Raw genomic sequence first — 21,950 nt, 5'->3', positions numbered from 1 at the left:
CAAACAAATAAATAATGATCTTTCAGCAGACACTCTGCAAGCCAGAAGGGAGTGGCAGGACATATTTAAAGTGATGAAGGAGAAGAACATACAACAAAGATTACTCTACCCAGCAAGGATCTCATTCAGATTTGAGGGAGAAATTAAGACCTTAACAGACAAGCAATAGCTAAGAGAATGCGGCACCACCGAACCAGCTTTACAACAAATGCTAAAGGAACTTCTCTAGGCAGGAAACACAAGACAAGGAAAAGCCCTACAATAATAAACCCAAAACAATTAAGAAAATGGTAATAAGAACATACATATCGATAATTACCTGAAATGTAAATGGATTAAATGCTCCAAGCAAAAGACATAGACTGGCTGAATGGATACAAAAACAAGACCCATATATATGCTGTCTACAAGAGACCCACTACAGACCTAGGGATACATACAGACTGAAAGTGAGGGGATGGAAAGAAATGTTCCATGCAAATGGAAATCAAAAGAAAGCTGGACTAGCAATTCTCATATCAGACAAAATAGACTTTAAAACAAAGACTATTACAAGAGACAAAGAAGGACACTACATAATGATCAAGGGATCAATCCAAGAAAAAGATATAATAATTGTAAATACTTATGCACCCAACATAGGAGCACCTCAATACATAAGGCAAATACTAACAGCCATAAAAGGGGAAATCGACTGTAACACAATCATAGCAGGGGACTTTAACACCCCACTTTCAACAATGGACAGATCATCCAAAATGAAAATAAATAAGGAAACACAAGCTTTAAGTGATACATTAAATAAGATGGACTTAATTGATATTTATAGGACATTCCATCCAAAAACAACAGAATACACATTCGTCTCAAGTGCTCATGGAACATTCTCCAGGATAGACCATATCTTGGGTCACAACTCAAGCCTTGGTAAATTTAAGAAAATTGAAATGGTATCAAGTATCTTTTCCAACAAAAACACTATGAGGCTAGATATCAGTTACAGGAAAAATCTGTAAGAGATACAAACACATGGAGGCTAAAGAATACACTACTTAGTAACCAAGAGATCACTGAAGAAATCAAAGAAGAAATCAAAAAATATGTAGAAACAAATGACAATGAAAACACGATGACCCAAAACCTATGGGATGCAGCAAAAGCAGTTCTAAGAGGGAAGTTTATAGCTATAGAAGCCTACCTCAAGAAACAAGAAACATCTCAAATAAACAACCTAACCTTACACCTAAAGCAATTAGAGAAGGAAGAACAAAAAACCCCCAAGGTTAGCAGAAGGGAAGAAATCATAAAGGTCAGATCAGAAATAAATGAAAAAGAAATGAAGGAAACGATAGCAAAGATCAATAAAACTAAAAGCTGGTTCTTTGAGAAGATAAACAAAATTGATAAACCATTAGCCAGACTCATCAAGAAAAATGGGGAGAAGACTCAAATCAATAGATTTAGAAATGAGAAAGGAGAAGTAACAACTGACACTGCAGAAATACAAAGGATCATGAGAGATTACTACAAGCAACTATATGCCAATAAAATGGACAACCTGGAAGAAATGGACAAATTCTTAGAAATGCACAACGTTCTGAGACTGAAGCAGGAAGAAATAGAAAATATGAACAGACCAATCACAAGCACTGAAATTGAAACTGTGATTAAAAATCTTTCAACAAACAAAAGCCCAGGACCAGATGGCTTCACAGGCGAATTGTATCAAACATTTAGAGAAGAGGTAACACCTATCCTTCTCAAACTCTTCCAAAATATAGCAGAGGGAGGAACACTCCCAAACTCATTTTACGAGGCCACCATCACTCTGACATCAAAACCAGACAAAGATGTCACAAAGAAGGAAATCTACAGGCCAATATCACTGATGAACATAGATGCAAAAATCCTCAAGAAAATACTAGCAAACAGAATCCAACAGCACATTAAAAGGATCATACACCATGATCAAGTGGAGTTTATCCCAGGAATGGAAGGATTCTTCAATATACGCAAATCAATCAATGTGATACACCATATTAACAAACTGAAGGAGAAAAACCATATGAGCATTTCAATAGATGCAGAAAAAGCTTTTGACAAAATTCAACACCAATTTATGATAAAAACCCTCCAGGAAGTAGGCATAGAGGGAACTTTCTTCAACATATAAAGGCCATATATGACAAACCCACAGCCAACATCATCCTCAAAGGTGAAAAACTGAAACAATTTCCACTAAGATCAGGAACAAGACAAGGTTGCCCACTCTCACCACTATTATTCAACATAGTTTTGGAAGTTTTAGCCACAGCAATCAGAGAAGAAAAAGAAATAAATGGAATCCAAATTGGAAAAGAAGAAGTAAAGCTGTCACTGTTTGCAGATGACATGATACTATACACAGAGAATCCTAAAGATGCTACCAGAAAACTACTAGAGCTAATCAATGAATTTGGTAAAGTAGCAGGATACAAAATTAATGCATAGAAATCTCTTGCATTCCTATACAATAATGATGAAAAATCTGAAAGTGAAATTAAGAAAACACTCCCATTTACCATTGCAACAAAAAGAATAACATATATAGGAATAAACCTACCTAAGGAGACAAAAGACCTGTATGCAGAAAATTATAAGACACTGATGAAAGAAATTAAAGATGATACAAATAGATGGAGAGATATACCATGTTCTTGGATTGGAAGAATCAACATTGTGAAAATGACTATACTACCCAAAGCAATCTACACATTCAATGCAATCCCTATCAAACTACCACTGGCATTTTTCACAGAACTAGAACAAAAAACTTCACAATTCGTATGGAAACGCAAAAGACCCCGAATAGCCAAAGCAATCTTGAGAAAGAAAAACGGAGCTGGAGGTATCAGGTTCCCTGACTTCAGACTATACTACAAAGCTACAGTAATCAAGACAGTATGGTACTGGCACAGAAACAGACATACAGATCAATGGAACAGGATAGAAAGCCCAGAGATAAACCCACGCACATATGGTCACCTTATCTTTGATAAAGGAGGCAAGACTTTACAGTGGAGAAAAGACAGCCTCTTCAATAAGTGGTGCGGGGAATACTGCACAGCTACATGTAAAAGAAGGAAATTAGAACACTCCCTAACACCATACACAAAAATAAACTCAAAATGGATTAAACACCTAAATGTAAGGACAGACACCATCAAACTCTTCGAGGAAAACATAGGCAGAACACTCTATGACATAAATCACACCAAGATCATTTTTGACCCACCTCCTAAAGAAATGGAAATAAAAACAAAAAAAACCAAATGTGACCTAATGAAACTTAAAAGCTTTTGCACAGCAAAGGAAACCATAAACAAGACGAAAAGACAACCCTCAGAATGGGAGAAAATATTTGCAAATGAAGCAACTGACAAAGGATTAATCTCCAAAATTTACATGCAGCTCAATATTAAAAAAACAAACAACCCAATCCAAAAATGGGCAGAAGATCTAAATAGACATTTCTCCAAAGAAGATATACAGATTGCCAACAAACACATGAAAGGATGCTCAACATCATTAATCATTAGTGAAATGCAAATCAAAACTACAATGACATATCATCTCACACCAGTCAGAATGGCCATCATCAAAAAATCTACAAACAAATCCTTGAGAGGGTGTGGAGAAAATGGAACCCTCTTGCACTGTTGGTGGGAATGTAAATTGATACAGCCACTATGGAGAACAGTATGGAGGTTCCTTAAAAAACTAAAAATAGAACTACCATACGACCCAGCAATCCCACTATTGGGCATACACCCTGAGAAAACCATAATTCAAAAAGATTCATGTACCCAAATGTTCATTGCAGCTCTATTTACAATAGCCAGGGCCTGAAAGCAACCAAAGTGTCCATCAACAGATGAATGGATAAAGAAGATGTGGCACATATATACAATGGAATATTACTCAGCCATAAAAAGGAACGAAACTGACTTATATGTAGTGAGGTGGACGGACCTAGAGACTGTCATACAGAGTGAAGTAAGTCAGAAAGAGAAAAACAAATACCGTATGCTAACACATATATATGGAATCTAAAAAAAAAAAAAAAAAAAATGGTCACGAAGAACCTAAGGGCAAGACGGGAATAAAGATGCAGACCTACTAGAGAATGGAGTTGAGGATACGGAGAGGGTGAAGGGTAAGCTGGGACAAAGTGAGAGTGTGGCATGGACATATATACACTACCAAACGTAAAATAGATAGCTAGTGGGAAGCAGCCGCATAGCACAGGGAGATTAGCTCGGTGCTTTGTGACCACCTAGAGGGGTGGGATAGGGATGGTGGGAGGGAGGGAGATGCAAGAGGGAAGAGGTATGGGGACATATGTATATGTATTACTGATTCACTTTGTTATAAAGCAGAAACTAACACAGAATTGTAAAATGATTATACTCCAATAAAGATGTTCAAAAAAAAAAAAAAACCTGCCTAAAGAAATGAAAGCCTTGTACTCAGAAAACTATAAAACACTGATGAAAGAAATCACAGATGACATAAACAGATGGAGAAATATACCATGCTCTTGGATTGGAAGAATCAATATTGTGAAAATGACTATACTACCCAAAGCCATCTACAGATTCAATGCAATCCCTCTCAAAATACCAATGGCATTCTTTGCAGAATTAGAACAAAAAATTTTAGAATATGTATGGAAACACAAAAGATCCCAAATACCCAAAGCAATCTTGAGAAAGAAAAACAAAGCTGGAAGAATCAGTCTCCCTGATTTCAAACTATACTACAAAGCTACAGTAGTCAAGACAGTATGGTACTGGCACAAAAACAGAAATATAGATCAATGGTACAGGATAGAAAACCCAGAGATAAACCCACACACATATGGTCACCTAATTTACGACAAAGGAGGCAAGAACATACAATGGAGAAAAGACAGCCTCTTCAACAAGTGGTGGCTGGAAAACTGGACAGCTGCATGTAAAAGAATGAAATTAGAATACTCCTAACACCATATACAAAAATAAACTCAAAATGGATTAAAGACCTAAATGTAAGACCAAACACTATAATACTCTTAGAGGAAAACATAGGAAAAACACTCTTTTACGTAATCCACAGCTAGAACCTTTTTGACCCGCCTCTTAGAGAAATGGAAATAAAAACAAAAATAAACAAATGGGACCTAATGAAACTTAAAAGCTTTTGCACAGCAAAGGAAACCATAAACAAGATGAAAAGACAACCCTCAGAATGGGAGAAAATATTTGCAAATGAAATAACAAAGGATTAATCTCCAAAATGTACAAATAGCTCATGGAGCTCAATATCAAAAAAACAAACAGTTCACGTAAAAAATAGGCAGAAGACCTAAATAGACATTTCCCCAAAGAAGACATACAGATGGCCAAGAGGCACATGAAAAGATGCTCAACATCATTAATTATTAGAGAAATGCAAATCAAAACTACAATGAGATATTACCTCACACCAGTCAGAATGGCCATTATCAAAAAATCTAGAAACAATAAATGCTGGAAAGGGTGTGGTGAAAAGGGAACCCTCCTGCACTGTTGGTGGGAATGTAAATTGATACAACCACTATGGAGAACAGTATGGAGGTTCCTTAAAAAACTACAAATAGAACTACCACATGACCCAGCAATCCCACTACTGGGCATATACCCTGAGAAAACCATAATTCAAAAAGAGACATGTACCACAATGTTCATTACAGCACCGTTTACAATAGCCAGGACATGGAACCAACCTAAATGTCCAATGACAGATGAATGGATAAAGAAGATATGGCACATATATACAGTGGAATATTACTGAGCCATAAAAATAAACGAAATTGAGTTATTTGTAGTGAGGTGGATGGACCTAGATTCTGTCATACAGAGTGAATTAAGTCAGAAAGAGAAAAACAAATACTGTATGCTAAGACATATATATGGAGTCTAAAAAGAAAAAAAAAAACGGTACTGATGAACCTAGTGGCAGGGTAGGAATAAAGACGTAGACATAGAGAATGGACTTGAGGACATGGAGGCGAGGGGGAAGCTGGGGCGAAGTGAGAGAAGCATGGACATATATACACTATGACATGTAAAACAGATAGCTAGTGGGAAGCAGCAGCATAGCACAGAGAGATCAGCTCGGTGCTTTGTGATGACCTAGAGTGTTGGGATAGGGAGGGTGGGAGGGAGACGCAAGAGGGATGGGATATGGGGATATATGTATGCATATGGCTGATTTGCTTTGTTGTAGAACAGAAAGTAACACAGCATTGTGAAACAATTATACTCCCATAAAGGTCTATTAAAAAAATTTTTTTAAATAACTTCTTAGACCAGTGCTTCCCAACATTTTTCACACCAATGCATACATAGAAAATGGGAACATTTATACAGCACTAAATTACTGCAGGCAACTGGCCAGACAGTGCTACTGTCTACATCCTGCCCAGATGGCCCAAGAACTACAGGGGCAATAGTCCAGATATCCCTGTAATGTATTCACTACACACCTTGCGCTGCTGCCTACTATTCCTAGGCTAAGGGTTTTCAAATAGCGTAGGTGGCCTTATGGGCTCTGAGATGCAGACTGAGGGATCCTGGTTAGGGAGATCTCCATACTCTTACTCCAGAGCAACTCTACTTTTTTTGTTCTGTTAAAGAAAAAATTTCACTGAAAAAAAAAGAAATGTTATTTTGAAAATTATTTCTTTGATTTCAAAACCACAGAAATTGCATTTAAAAATAAAAGCAAGCAAAAGATAAAAAGAAGAAAATAAATAAATAAATAAAGGCATGCTAGGAGTAGATGGCTCATTACAGCAATGTTTCTCAAACTTGTCTGTACAGTATAATCACTGAGGGAGGTTTTAAAAATACAGAGACCCTGGCCCGAGTCTCAGTGATTCTGAATCGTTCATGGTGTATCTCAGGCATGTAATACTGCTTTTAAAAGTTACCAGGTGATTATCACGTTTAGCCAGGTTTGAGAAACGCTGAATTAGACACACCTATTGGCCAGGTAGAAAAAGTCCCATAATTGGAGTCACGTGAGACCCAGACATGCTTGCCAGTTTTATTTGCCCATTGCAAACAACTTGTGCGAGTCCTAATTTTCTTACTTACAAGATAGTAATGGTAATACTTGTAGGTTGTTGTGCGTTTTCTAAACCAAGAAGTTTTTTCTGTTTTTTTGTTTTTTGTTTCTTTTTTAACATCTTTATTGGAGTATAATTGCTTTACAATGGTGTGTCAGTTTCTGCTTTATAACAAAGTGAATCAGTTATACATATACATGTGTTCCCATATCTCTTCCCTCTTGCGTCTCCCTCCCTCCCACCCTCCCTATCCCACCCCTCTAGGTGGTCACAAAGCACCGAGCTAATCTCCCTATGCTATGCGGCTGCTTCCCACTAAACCAAGAAGTTTTACTGGGAAAAGACAAAGTGATCAATGACAGGAGGTAGATGTGGAGGCCACAGTGTGGGAAGAGAGCCTTGTGACTTTGCTTTCTTAAGGAGATAGAAAAACTTAGCGCAAAAAGAAAAGTCATAAATTGGGGACGATTAGATATGCTGAGACTTCATTTTATCTGTTCCTTCCCCGCATCCTCTCAGATCTCCACTAGTGAAAAGCAAGGGATCAGGGCCACTTAAAAATGGAAACTAAAAGAAGAGACAGTACAAAGCTGGAAGCCTTAAAAAGGAAAGAGAAAATCTGAAGCAAATATTTGGTGCGACTGTTTTGTTTTCTGGAATCCTAGAATTTTTGGTGAAAAAGAGAACACAAGAAACAAAGACAATCTGTAAAACTTCTGGAAGAGGAGAAAAATTAGCTGTGACACTAGGTACAAGAGATTATGTGATCATTGTTAGTTTTCATTGGAAAATAAAATCCAAAGCACTCATTTGCTGAAATAATAAATACCAAACATTTTATGAACACTTTCCATGGGCCAGGTATGCTGTTAGATGTTTTCTATACATTACCTTTAATATGTGTATGTGTTTACAATCAACCTTTACATATATTATCTCTAATTTTTATCATTTAAATGTCCTGAAAGGTATCGTTTGCATTTTACAAAAGAAGAAATTGGAACTTAAGGGAGCTAGATATCAAGGCCTCATGATCAGAACCCAGGATAGAAGTTATTTGAATTGCAGTGCTTGCCTCCAGTGTCTACTGTCTTTCCACAGCACTTAAAAATGTTTAGGAATTAAAGCATTTGACACAGCATTGAGTCAGTGATAAACACACATATAACTTTGGGAATTGTAAAAATAGGAAGAAGGAAACCAAGATTTTTTTTTAATTCTCTTTAAAATTCTCTTTAAAAAAATTCTCTTTTAATTCTCTTTAATTCTCTTTAAAAAAAAAAAAAAGCTTGTTGTAAGAGTAATAAAAACATTATTTAAGAAAAAAATTAAGTAAAATTTTGAGATTTGGATCCAGAAATTCAAAGATGGAGTAAAATTAGACAAGAGACGGATAGATTAACTAATGCCAGATGCTTTTCACTTAGGTTCAGATAAGGTTGACAAAAACCATGTTTTATGGATCTGGAAATAAATGGAATATAATATGTAGAAAATTGAAAAAAAAAATCTCAGGTCTTTTTAAAACAAGTTCACCACTGATCTTATGAGGGCCAGGGGGAAATGGAACAAAATCTTGTATAATTTGTGCTTTAGAAAACTAACCTGTTCAAGTTGCTAAAGACCATTAAACGATAAGTACAGGCAGGCACACATGTTCAGAGCTTAGAACACAGGAGAAGAAAGAACCAACAGACCAGGTAAAATGTGCCCCGATCAATTCAGGATAGTCTTCTGTGGGAAAAGAAAATCTCTGAGGGGAACTCAGAAAGAGATGGGAGAAATTGAAAATGATGATGGGTTTATAATACTGAGATGGGGGGAAGGAGAAGGAAGACAGGAAATTTTTTTTTTTAACATCCTTATTGGAGTATAATTGCTTTACAACAGTATGTTAGTTTCTGCTTTATAACAAAGTGAATCAGATATACATGTACGTATATCCCCATATCTCCTCCCTCTTGCGTCTCCCTCCCACTCTCCCTTATCCCACCCCTCTAGGTGGACACAAAGCACCGAGCTGATCTCCCTGTGCTATGAGGCTGCTTCGCACTAGCTAACTATTTTACATTTGGTAGTGTATATATGTCGATGTAAAGTAGAAAGGGAAATATATTCGTGGGGAATTTACTGGCTGATAGAAAATGATAATATGGTCCTGGTGCCCCTTTCTCTCTTGTACACTAGTTGTGGACAGCTCTTACCAACAGGGTCCCTTATTGCCCTATGGAAAAACAGGCTATGTGGCAAAACACTTGACTGAAAGGTGGGTCATGAATCTGTAACAAGAGAAAAGGCAGGCTGATCAAAACCACTGCAGAGGAGTTCAGGGTTTCTGCATGAAAAAAAAAAAAAAAAACAACAGAGGGTAACAACCGTAGATTTCAGTCCAGATTGTACTTGCCAGTTTTGAAAGGCTACTAGAAAGATTTTTCACCAAAACGGAAATATTTTTCACATAAACACAAGGCAACACACAAGAGTGAAAAAAATGGCATGGTTGAGAATACAGCCTGAGGATTTAAAAAGACAGAGAGCAAAAGAGTATACAAAGAAATCTCAAAGGAGGTTTTCAATATGAGACTTTCAACTCATAAAATAGATATCTACTATAATTTTCTTAGGAACTAAAGAAAATTTAAGAGGTAGTTCAGAGCAGGAATGTCACCTGGAGTATACTGCTTTGAAAAGCCTAGTTCAAACCAAAGTTCTGAGTTTCAGAGACAGGAAGAGAGAGCACCGTCAAGAGAACTCCACTGAGAAGGCAGAGTCCCAAAGCACTGAGGCTCTGAAGACACCAGAGTAAAGGATGAATCCACTGAGACTACAGGAGGGGGGAAAGTACCCAATTCTCAGCAATAACAAAAGGCCTATGGAGGGCTTCCCTGGTGGCGCAGTGGTTGAGAATCTGCCTGCCAATGAAGGGGACACGGGTTCGAGCCCTGGTCTGGGAAGATCCCACATGCTGCGGAGCGACTAGGTCCGTGAGCCACAATTGCTGAGCCTCCGCGTCTGGAGCCTGTGCTCCACAACAAGAGAGGCCGCGATGGTGAGAGGCCCGCGCACCGCGATGAAGAGTGGCCCCCACTTGCCGCAACTAGAGAAAGCCCTCGCACAGAAACGAAGACCCAACACAGCCATAAATAAATAAATAAATAAAATTAAAAAAAAAAAAAAGACAAAAAACTGACTTTCGGGAGTTGAATTTCTAAAAAGAAAAAGAAAAAAAGCCTATGGCGAGGTTCTTACTTTAGTCTCACTGATATTTATGATATAACAATAATTAAAATCCCATAAATTAGAGAATTTCCAGAATTTCTCACTCTTGACATCCAAGGGAATTATGCATGTATATGTATATAGAGGACCTGTGTAAAGTTTGGGGGGATAAAAAAGTAAATAGGTGAACACGTGTGGTCAGGTGTTACAACATCTAACTTACAAAATTTCATTTTGTTCACTGTTGTGCCTTCAGGGCCTAGATGAATGCCTTGTTTTGAATAACTATTTATTTATTTAATGAATCAACAAGCAAACTTACCTTTTCTTGTGATAGTGCTAGTAATAAAAAGTTACGCTCTTTTACCAAAAAAATTAAAATGTTGACAAGTTGACAATAGAAATGCAGAAGGATATAAGTATGTAAAAGGTACCAGAGAAGAAACCATGAGGGTAAGAGACATTACCCAAAAGAGGAAGATAAAATAATTGAAGGAAAAACATCAGCATTTTGAGAACATTGAGTCTCTCAGAATCCAACATGCAATGTTTATGAATAGTTTAGGATGAGAGAATTATAAGAGATGTGTGTGTGTATATCTACTAACATAAAGAACTTTAAAATAAATAACCCAAGATTCAGTGGGCCTCCTCTTGAGACACTGGGTCCTCTAGAGTGACCAGTGGAGTTTGTCCAACCATTGGTGAGCCAGTGAGATGTTGCAGCAAGGCTACAGAGGAGCAGAAGCTTTGGAGGGTGGTGGGACAAGACACCTCTACGCTGCCTTTCAGCCTTCGCTCTAAGTTTCTATTCTTAAATCTAAGTACGCTCTTTTCTGTTAAAATAGGAAACAAAAGGATTATATGAGAAAGTAGATTTGAAACCTGTCTCTGTGGCATGCTCAGCCAATTTCGATATGAAATGAAAGTAATTGTTTGCTTGTTGTTTTAATGCAAAGACTTTTTAAAGAAAATGAAGGAAGAGTAGATAAGGTGTCTGTACGTTAATAAACAATGTTGAATGTATTGTTTCCAGAGTCACATGGATTGAGGATAATAAGTTTGAATACGCAAGATGCCTTTGCTCAAAAATACCTTTTCTCACGTTTATCAGCAACTTTTGTCTGAAATGCGTATATCCCTGTAGGAGAGTGTTTACATGGACAGGGTTTAGGAGTTTATAGGTTTGACATATATACACTACCATGCGTAAAACAGATAGCTAGTGGGAACCTGCCGTATAGCACAGGGAGCTGTGTGATGACCTAGATGGGTGGGATGGCGGGCAGTGGGAGGGGAGGTCCAAGAGGAAGGGGATATATGTATACATATAGCTGATTCACTTCATGGTACAGCAGAAACCAACACAACATTGTAAAGCAACTATATTCCAATAAAAAAAAAAACCTATTAGTCATCAGTCTCTAAGTTTTATTTCAATTCCTAATTCACATATTGGCTTTAGGAATAAGAGCTTTCATGGGGTGATATGAAGATATTTGCTATATATAGGGCAGAAGAACATTTGAAGAAAAATAGAAATTAAGTGAGTGAGAACACAAACTCTGACCACTCTGAGATTTTGCCTAGAATTCTAGTTGCAGCCAGCACATATTTGAGTATTGATATTAGGATCAATTTGGAGGACAAAAATTCTAGATTCTTAAATTCCACACAGTCTTCTCAGTTTAGATTTATTTATTTATTTTTTTAATTGAAGTATAGTTGATTTACAATGCTGTTAGTTTCTAGTGTACAGCAAAGTGATTCATGAATATAGTTTCTTGTGCTACACAATAGGTCCTTATTGTTTATCTATTTTATATGTAGTAGTGTTAGACTAATTTATCCAAATTCATGATTCCAGAGCAGTGTATCACCATCCCTTTTATGCCCTTCATTCATTTAGGATGGGATAAATAGATTCATCCATGGAGATGAGTAACCGAAAATGATAAAGGAATTAACATTTCTTAAATACACACTATTTGTCAATTTGGGGGTTAGAGTCATGCGTACAATTTTTTTAACCTGGCCTGACAAACCCTACATAATCTGGCTTCTGCCTCTTTCCAAACTACCCTGTTCCACTTGTCCTCTCTCCCACTCTGCAGTGGTCAAAATGACTTTCCTGTTGCTCAAGTACACTAAGCTCATTCTACCTCGGGGCCTCACACTTGCTGTTTCCTGTGCCTAGAGTGATCTTCTCTTCTCCTTGTCTTCACAGGGCTGATTTTTCTTTCCTTCCATTCACTTTCTAGTCAAAAGTCACCTACTCACATATGCTGACCACCCAAAATCTACAGCTCACACTTGACCCCTTCACTCTCTCTTCTCTCCCTGCTTGATTTGTCTTCAAGGCACTTATTACTACCTGAACTTTTATTTTTTTGCGTTTAGAATCTGTCTCTTCCCAGTAGAATGCAAGCTTTGTAAAGGCAAAGTATTGCTTCTCTCTTATAATCCCTGTGTTTGTAGCACCTTCAGTGGTGTCTGATATAATGTAGATACTCAAAAAAGGTTTGTTGGATGAACAAGTATATTCTAATCTTCACAACAATAGTATGAAAATGGTGCCATTTTTTATTATGTTACAGAATAATAAGCTATTGTTCAAAGTGGCATTTAGTGATTTCCACCTAGTATTGTCTGGCTATAAGCACAAGCTTCTAGGTTCACTGAAACACCCAGCCTCATTGCAAGCCCTGACTCATATTTTTTATATGACAAGGAAATATGCTAAAAAGCACCCAAACTGAGGCTGAGCCAAGAATAGGAAAAGATGGATAGCTATACTCACATCTTTTTAATATAAATTGCCAAGGGAGTTTCATTGTTATTAATGGAAAGCTACAAAAAATGTAACTCTCATCCTAACAACCAGAAAAATGTGGAAAATCTACAGAATCATGTATTTTCTTAAGCCTACCAAGAGCTGAGGTTTCAGAAAAATCAAGTGAACTGAGTTCCAAAGGAAAGATGGGACTGAAGAACGGTTTCACTTTTGACAAAACACAAAGAGAAAGAGGCAACCTGCCAAGAAAGAAAAAGAAGAAATCAGAAAAATAAATAATCCTTAAAGGCTGACTGTGGATTACCGTGACAGTCTATAACCCCTGGAAGCACAGACACAAGGAGTATCTATATTCATTCATAAACTCTTTTTCATAAGCCTCCACCAGGTGCTCACAAGAAAGACTGGAATCAGAGCATGATGTCCAAATGAGCCCCTTTGGTGGTGCGCAGGCACAAAATGTGTCCATTCTCTGAATGATTACATGAAACAAAATCCTTAAGCCATACACCAGGTTTAGGAAATCCTACTGTCCCTAGTGGCCAGGGAGGATAGTAGCAAAAGTTGTCTGCTGCTGCGTGTAGAGAGAGATCCCCATTATGACCCATATATGTAAAGTGGTTATGAAATTGGAATATGAACATTGAGAAAGACTTTGTGGCACCCCAAGCCCAAGGTAGCAGCAGCCCACTGCTAGAAGTATTTAAAGGTTATGGTACACTGAATGCAACTACTGCAACAAAACTCAAACCTAGCTCAACTACTGACTAGGTTCACTCAACTCCCCAGACTTGATTTGACAGAGGAAGAGGTGGGCCCATTTCCAGGCACAAATATTATTTAACCTCAGTTTCTACCCTTCTTCTATACAATGTTTGGTATTTAATTGAAAAATATGACATATAAAAAGGTTAAAATAAAAACTACCCATTGTCAAGTGAAAAAGCAGCCTATAGAACTAGACCCAGAGATGGCCAGATGCTGGAACTTTCAGACAATGACTTAAAAATATCTATGATTAATATATTGAATGATCTAGTGGAAAGGATTGTAATATGCATGAACAAATGGGAAATCTCATCAAAGAGATAAAGCCTATGAAGAAAGAGTAAAATGGAATGCTGGAAATGTGAATAGATTCTACACCTGTAATACATATCACTTTTAAATTTTCTTTGGCAAACAGAAAATTCTAATGCCATAGATGTATACTTTAGTTTTTACATATCTTTAATTATAAAGAATAAATGTCATCTCCTAAATTTAGACTTAACCAACTCTTAAAAACCAAAGCATTCATGTCTGATATTGCTGCTTATCTCAGTCACCACCAGAAGTTCAAGTCCCTCCAAGTCTCCCATTATGTGGACTCACCCTGGGAATATTTTATACACTTATGGAAAAACTCACATCTCCTCTTCCTCCCAACTCCTTCTCCTGAAACTGCTAGAAATAGTCAGACCAGGTCTTGGCTCAGCTACTTACTTTGTACATGGATTTGAAAAAGGTAATTTGCCTTTCTGAGTTTTTAGTTCCTCATCAGTATAATAAGAAACTTAGACTTCCCTGGTGGTCCAGTGGTAAAGAATCTGTCTTCCAATGCAGGGGATGCAGGTTCAATCCCTGGTCCAGGAAGATCCCACATGCCGTGGAGCAATTGAGCATGTGTGCCACTATTACTGAACTTGCACGTCTCAATAAGATCCCCCATGGAGACGCCCACGCATGGCAATGAAAGAGTTCACATACCTCAACAAATATCCTGCGTGCCACAACTAAGACCCAACACAGCCAAAAATAAATTTAAAATAAATAAATAAATAATAAATAAATATTTAAAGAAAGAAGAAAGGGCTTCCCTGGTGGTGCAGTAGTTAAGAATCCACCTGCAAATGCAGGGGGACACGGGTTCGAGCCCCAGTCCAGAAAGATCCCACATGCCGCAGAGCAACTAAGCCCGTGAGCCACAACTACTGAGCCTGCGCTCTAGAGCCTGTGAGCCACAACTACTGAAGCCCGCGTGCCTAGAGCCCATGCTCCACAACAAAGAGAAGCCACCACAATAAGAAGCCCATGCACCGCAACGAAGAGTAGTCCCCGTTTGCCACAACTAGAGAAAGCCTGCTCGCAACAATGAAGATGCAATGCAGCCAAAAATAAATAAATAAATTTTTTAAAAACCTGAATTACCAGCTCACAAGTTGTCAGAATAATAAATAATATTGTCAAGTGGATAGTATACAGAAGACACCCAATAAATGGTAGCTATGATTACTATAAATTTGTGCTTGTGTTCACAGTAGTTCTCATACACTTGAAGATGGGGGGAAAGTTGAGCTGTTGTCTGTAGAGCACATGGTCCTCTATACCTGAAGCAAGGGATGTTTGTCATGAGAATAAGAACCAAATTCTCCTTGATCCATGGCAATATAATCAGAAGAGTCACATCAGGCTTCTGGATCCTGGTTTCCTCAAATGTAAAATGACCAAGCCAAATAATCTCCCTAAGGTCTCTTGAAATTCTAAAATTCTACAATTTCAAGCCTACAGGAATCCTTAAATTGTGACTTTGTATAATATTAAGGAGTTTATTTTTCTTTGTAAATCAAATAAAATCTTTATTATTCCTACCATGAGTTAATATATAGCATAAACAGGAGATCTATCTGTGAATGAACAAGTAAAAAATAATACATCTATGCAAGCATCTGGGGTTCACGTACACTCATTTTATCAAATGGTAAGTAACTATATTAACTTGGCTTCTATCTTTCATGCTCAGAGTTCTCGTTCTACTTATTCTGTGTTATTTTTGTGATGTGAATTTTTATTTTGATCTTTATAAAATGATATAAAGAACTATGGTCATTAACCAATCACCACCTAATACACCCCTGAATCTCCACTAAAGATTTTCATCTGTTAAAACTTTACTTTGTACTTTAAACAAAATGTTTCTGCATCACCTGGCTTTACTGTTGAACTACATGTGGGAAGATTAATGAAACTGATATAAATCACACATTAAACTAACACAAAACATTTGTTGTTGCCATCAAGAAGGCTTTCTAGGCTAGAAAATATTGTAAGCAAAATATTCCAAAGAGGATTGGTGTCAGAATATTTAGTTCTTTTTAAAACTTCATCATTATGGCTGAACTAGCATCCCTCTGGATTTCAAAATAGTTATAGGAAAAGTAGTATTATAAGAAAGGTTAAAAATCATTTATATGACACAGACTTTTTTTCTATAAGATGAACATCGAAATACTTGGAAATATCTGGATTTTAGCTAAAAGTTTTGTATTTTACTCAAATGTCATGTAAGCTCAATTTCACCAAGGAAAACAATTTGATATTAAAATAAGGTGATAAAACTGCCTCTTACTTCAAGACAATCATAAGCACTAATGACATTTTAAATACAACAAACTATTTTGTACTGTGGAAAAGAGGGTCAAGGTATATTCATTTCAAGATCAAGTAAGTTGAAGAGGAGTCCAAGAAGACAACACAGGAAGATTCTTAACTCTCCTCCTCCCATGAACACACCAAATCTACACCTCCATATGGATCATTTCCTTTTGAAAAAGATTTGGAAATTAGATAAACAGTTTTCTACAACAAAGGATCAAAGGACCACATTGAGAAAGGGAGGAGGGGCAGAGACACAGTCACTCACAAAAAATACCCACCCCCAGTGTAGCAACACACAGCAGGGAGGCATCTCACCAGACAGGTGCCCCTGCCGGAGAAGTGAGGGGTTGGTGCCCCACATTAGGTACCCCCAACCCCTGGAATCTTCACTGGAAAGACAAGCTCCCAAAATGTCTGGCTTAGAAAAACAACAGGGCTGAAGTCCAAGGGACCCAAAGTGCTATACGAAACTGAGATTCCCCTTTTCAAGGGCTTACCATGAGAGCCAATGAAACAATATCGGTTTGGAAAGTGCCTAAACTATACATGAAGGAGATTCATTTGCTAACTAAAAATGTTGTCTGGAGGAGCAGGAGACAGTCAAAATTCTCCCCAGAGACAGAGGTGCTGGCAGATGCCATAACATGCTCAACCTAATCTGTTGGAACAGGCAGTTGAGCTCAGCCATAGCACCCTCCCACCACCTTTCTAAGACATGGGGGAAAGCGGTCCTGGTAGTATCCCACTGCCCTGCTAAAGCCAGAGAGTGCAGGCAGTTTCAGCACTTTCTTACTCTCTGGCTGGGGCGGGCACATGGGAATGGTTGCAACATTATACTGCCGCCTAGCTAAAGTCTGTGAACCACAGGTGGTTGTGGAACTCCCCTGCCCCAAGGTGGGGCTGGAGCAATCTGGCATTCACCTGCTCCCAGCCTGAAGCCAGTGCATGTGCACAGACAAGGCACTCTCCCTTGCATTACTGAAACCTTAAGTCATGCACAATCAAGACATTTTCCCACTGCCTTTCTAAAGCCAGCAAGCATGTCTTGCCTCTACTCTCCAGCTGCCTTGCACAATCCACACAAGGGACAGGACTTGATCACTTGGTCCTGGTAGTCAAGGGAGCTGATGTTCCTGAGTTCCATGGGATTAGAACAACTGGAAAGACAGTTCTTGCCAGGCCACCACCCCCTGGGCACTGCAGACAACAGACTGAAACACAACCCCATTCTTCCTGTGAAAAAGGGCTATTTGCTTAGCCCAAAGCATCAGCCTGAGGCACAGACTTCAGGTTTCCCAGCCATCTAGAGGCTAAGGAGATGCAAGGATGGTGATATGCACCATCCTTGCATATCCCCTTGGCCTTGTTATGGCTCAATGAAATTTCCCAGAAATGAGCTTATACACTCTTCTAGAGCCCCAATTTTCACAACTGTCTCCCAGGGTCACCTCCAGATCTTTTGGCCTGGAGACCTGCAGGGATTGTGGCCCCACAGGACTGCATATTTTTATAAACTTTAAAAGCTGCTGCTGGGCTTCCCTCATGGCACAGTGGTTGAGAATCTGCCTGCCAATGCAGGGAACACAGGTTCGAGCCCTGGTCCAGGAAGAGCTCACATGCTGCAGAGCAACCAAGCCCGTGTGCCACAACTACTGAGCCTGTGCTCCAGAGACCACAAGCCACAACTACTGAGCCCACAAGCCACAACTACTGAGCCCACGTGCCACAACTACTGAAGCCCGCATGCCTAGAGCCCGTGCTCCACAACAAGAGAAGCCACCACAACGAGAAGCCTGAGCACAGCAACAAAGAGTAGCCCCCGCTCGCTGCAGCTAGAGAAAGCCCACATGCAGCAATGAAGACCCAATGCAGCCAAAAATAAATAAATTAATTAATTAATTTAAAAAAAAAAAAAGCTGCTGCCTGAGGTTCTGGCATCCAATCAGCCTGAAACTAGTTGAAACACTTCCAGTTGAAACACTGACAGATCTTGGGACTCCCTCAACAATGGGGGTATTCTTATTTATTAAGAATAAATCAGGCAGTTTAGACAATCACGAAGGTTTGGAGACAACCAAGGGCAAAGTTAAACAAGGAGAGTTATCGTGTACACAAGGTCACTTCTTCAAGACTGAGAGAGGTAGCTGTTTCACCAAATACACAGAAACAAACACAGAGAATCAAGCAAAATGAGGAAATAGAGAAATATGTTCCAAACAAAACAAAACAAAACCTCAGAAAAAGACTTTAGTGATATAGAGACAGGTAAGTGCCCTAATAAATAATTTGAAATAAAGATCATCAAGATGCTCACTGAACTAGGGAGAAGGATGGGTGAACACAGTGAGAACTTCAACAAAGAGATAGAAAACATAAAGTACCAATCAGAAGTCACAGAGCTGAGTAATACAATAACAACTGATAAATACACTAGAGGGGTTCAACAGCAGACTAGATAAAGCAGAACAATGTTTCAGCAAGCTGGAAGAGAAAGCAATGGAACTCACCCTCACAAAGCCACAAAAAGGAAAAAAGAATTTAACACATGAAGATAACTTAAGGAACCTCTTGGACAACATCAAGCAGAATAACATTCACATTATCAGGGTCCTAGAAGGAGGAGAGAGAGAGAGAGAAGGGGCAGAAATCTTATTTGAAGAAATAATGGCAAAAAAGGAAAGGAGAGGAGAGGGGAGGGAGAGAGAAGGGGGGAGGGAGGAGGGGAGGGAAGGGAAGGAAAAAATGGCTGGAAACTTCCCTAACCTAGGGAAGAAAACACACATCCAGGTCCAGGAAAACCAAAAAGTTCCAAATAAGCTGAACCCAAAGAGATCCACACCAAGACACATTATAATTAAAACAACAAAATTTAAAGAGAGAATCTTAAAAACAGCAAGAGAAAAACAAACTACTACATACAAGGAAACTCCATAAAGCCATCAGCAGATTTCTAAGCAGAAACTTTGTAGGACAGAAGGGAGTCACATGACATATGCAAAGTGATAAAAGGAAAACACTTCCAACCAATAATACTCTCTTCAGCAACATTATCATTCAGATCTGAAGGAGAGATAAGGAGTTTTTCAAACAAGCAAAAGCTAAAATAGTTCATCACTACTAAACAGGTCTAACAAGAAATATTACAGGAAAGCTGAAAAGAAATGACACTATTAAAAACAAGACAACATACAAAAGTAAAAACCTCACTGGAAAAGGTAAATAAATAGTAAACATAGTCAAGTAATCACTTATAAAGCTACTAAGAAGGTTAAAAGACAGAAGTAGTAAAATTAACTAAAGCTACAGTAATTAGTTAAAAGATGTATAAAATTTTTAAATGTGAAAAGTAACATCTAAAAAGCAGCAGAATACACATTCCTCTCAAGTGCACATGAAACTTCCTCAAAGACAGATCATATGTTAGGACACAAAATAATTTCTAATAAATTCCAGAAAATGTAAATCATATCAGGCATCTTTTCTGACCACAATGGTATAAAACCAGAAATCAATCACAAGAAGAAAATAAACATGTTACTGAACAACTACTGAACAACTACTGAGACATCGAAAAAGTCAAAAGAGAAATCAAAAACTACCTAGAAACAACTGAAAACAGATACAACATACCAAAATGCAATATCGCGAAAGCTGTTCTAAGAGGGAGGTTCACAGCTATATAGGCTTACCTCAAGAAACAAAATACAACAAACCAGTGAATATAGCAAGAAAGAAGCAGACGCACAGATACAGAGAAAACGCTAATGGTTACCAGTGGCGTGAGGCCGGAAGAGGCATTATAGGCGTGAGAGAGTGGGAGATACAAACTACTGGGTGTAAGATAGGCTCAAGGATGTATTGCACAACATGGGGAATAGAGCCAATATTTTTTAGTAACTGCAAATGGAAAGTAACCTTTAAAAATTGTATTAAAAATTAAAAAAAATTTTTGAAGAATACAAAAAAATTTTTAAAGATGTAAAAGTCTAAGAAAAAAGAAGGTAAATCTCAAATAAACAATTTAACTTTAGACCTAAAAGAATTAGAAAAGGAACAAATGAATCACAAAGTTAGTAGAAGGAAAGAAATAATAAGGATGAGCAGAAATAAATGTAATAAAGACTAAAAAGACAATTGAAAAAGATTAAAAAAACTAAGAGCTGGTTCTTTGAAAAGATAAACAAAATTGACAATCCTTTAGCTAGACTCACCAAGAAGAAAATCAGAAATGAAAGAGAAGTTCCAACCGATACCACAGAAATACAAAGGCTCATAAAATACTACTATGAGCAATTACACGCCAACAAATTGGGCAACCTAGAAGAAAAGAATACATTCATAGAAATTAGTAAAATCAAATAAGTTGAAAGTGAGAAGAGGGTTCATGGATTTACAGAAGAAAATTATTTCAGACCATTTTCCTCTTAGTTTATGGGACCTATGATACAATGCAGTAGCATCCAATTTACACCCCACACAGGACCTTATCAGTGTGCTGAATAATTTCATAGACACAATGATAAGACTATATAAATTAGAAGAGGTCATGTTTTCCAGAGACTATAAATTTTCAGAACGTGGTTTTAAGAGTCAAATATCCAGATTTCCCTGGTGGCGCAGTGGTTGGGAGTCCACCTGCCAATGCAGGGGACACGGGTTTGAGCCCTGGTCTGGGAAGATCCCACATGTCTCGGAGCAACTAAGCCCATGCGCCACAACTACTGAGCCTGTGCTCTAGAGCCCACGAGCCACAACTAGAGAAAGCCCGTGTGCAGCAATGAAGACTCAATGCAGCCAAAAATAAATAAATAAACTTATTTTTAAAAAAAGAGTCAAATATCCATATTTCTTTGATGGCTTACCAAAATTAATTACTTAAAATATAATAATATAGCTACTTACTTTAAATAGTTTGATTTCTACTTTCACAAAGCTGAATGCTAAGAAAAGAACTTCTAAGAGCCAGAGAGAGTATATTTAGGCTCTCAGGGAATCAAAGAGTAGAAAGAAGGAAAAATTGCAGCCTGAGAACTCCCTGTAGAAGGGGACCAGAGGGTATTGGCACAAGACAAAACAGCAAATGCATATGAGCAACAGCGTGAGGCAGTGCCCAATGGCCAACAGCCCACTCTGGCAGATCTAGAGAACTCTTGAGCAGTTCTATATTCTACACTATGGTACCAGAGTTAACAGGATTAATTTCCCTAAATTAACACAGAAGTTAGGAGTAATGGTCCCAATCTAGAGTTTCTGAGAGTAGAAATGACGGCAATAAACCTATGGTCAGTATTTTAAAAAGTGTAACAGAAATAGTGTCACATAAATTATAGTTTGTACTCAGTACACAAAAACTTTCTTAGCACAGACCCATACAGTGAGAAACACTAA

The sequence above is a fragment of the Eubalaena glacialis genome, chromosome 2 (genome assembly GCF_028564815.1).
Source record: "Eubalaena glacialis isolate mEubGla1 chromosome 2, mEubGla1.1.hap2.+ XY, whole genome shotgun sequence".
Lineage (NCBI taxonomy): Eukaryota > Metazoa > Chordata > Mammalia > Artiodactyla > Balaenidae > Eubalaena > Eubalaena glacialis.
The sequence above is the reverse complement of the archived record's forward strand: the minus strand, read 5'-3'. Positions refer to the sequence as shown.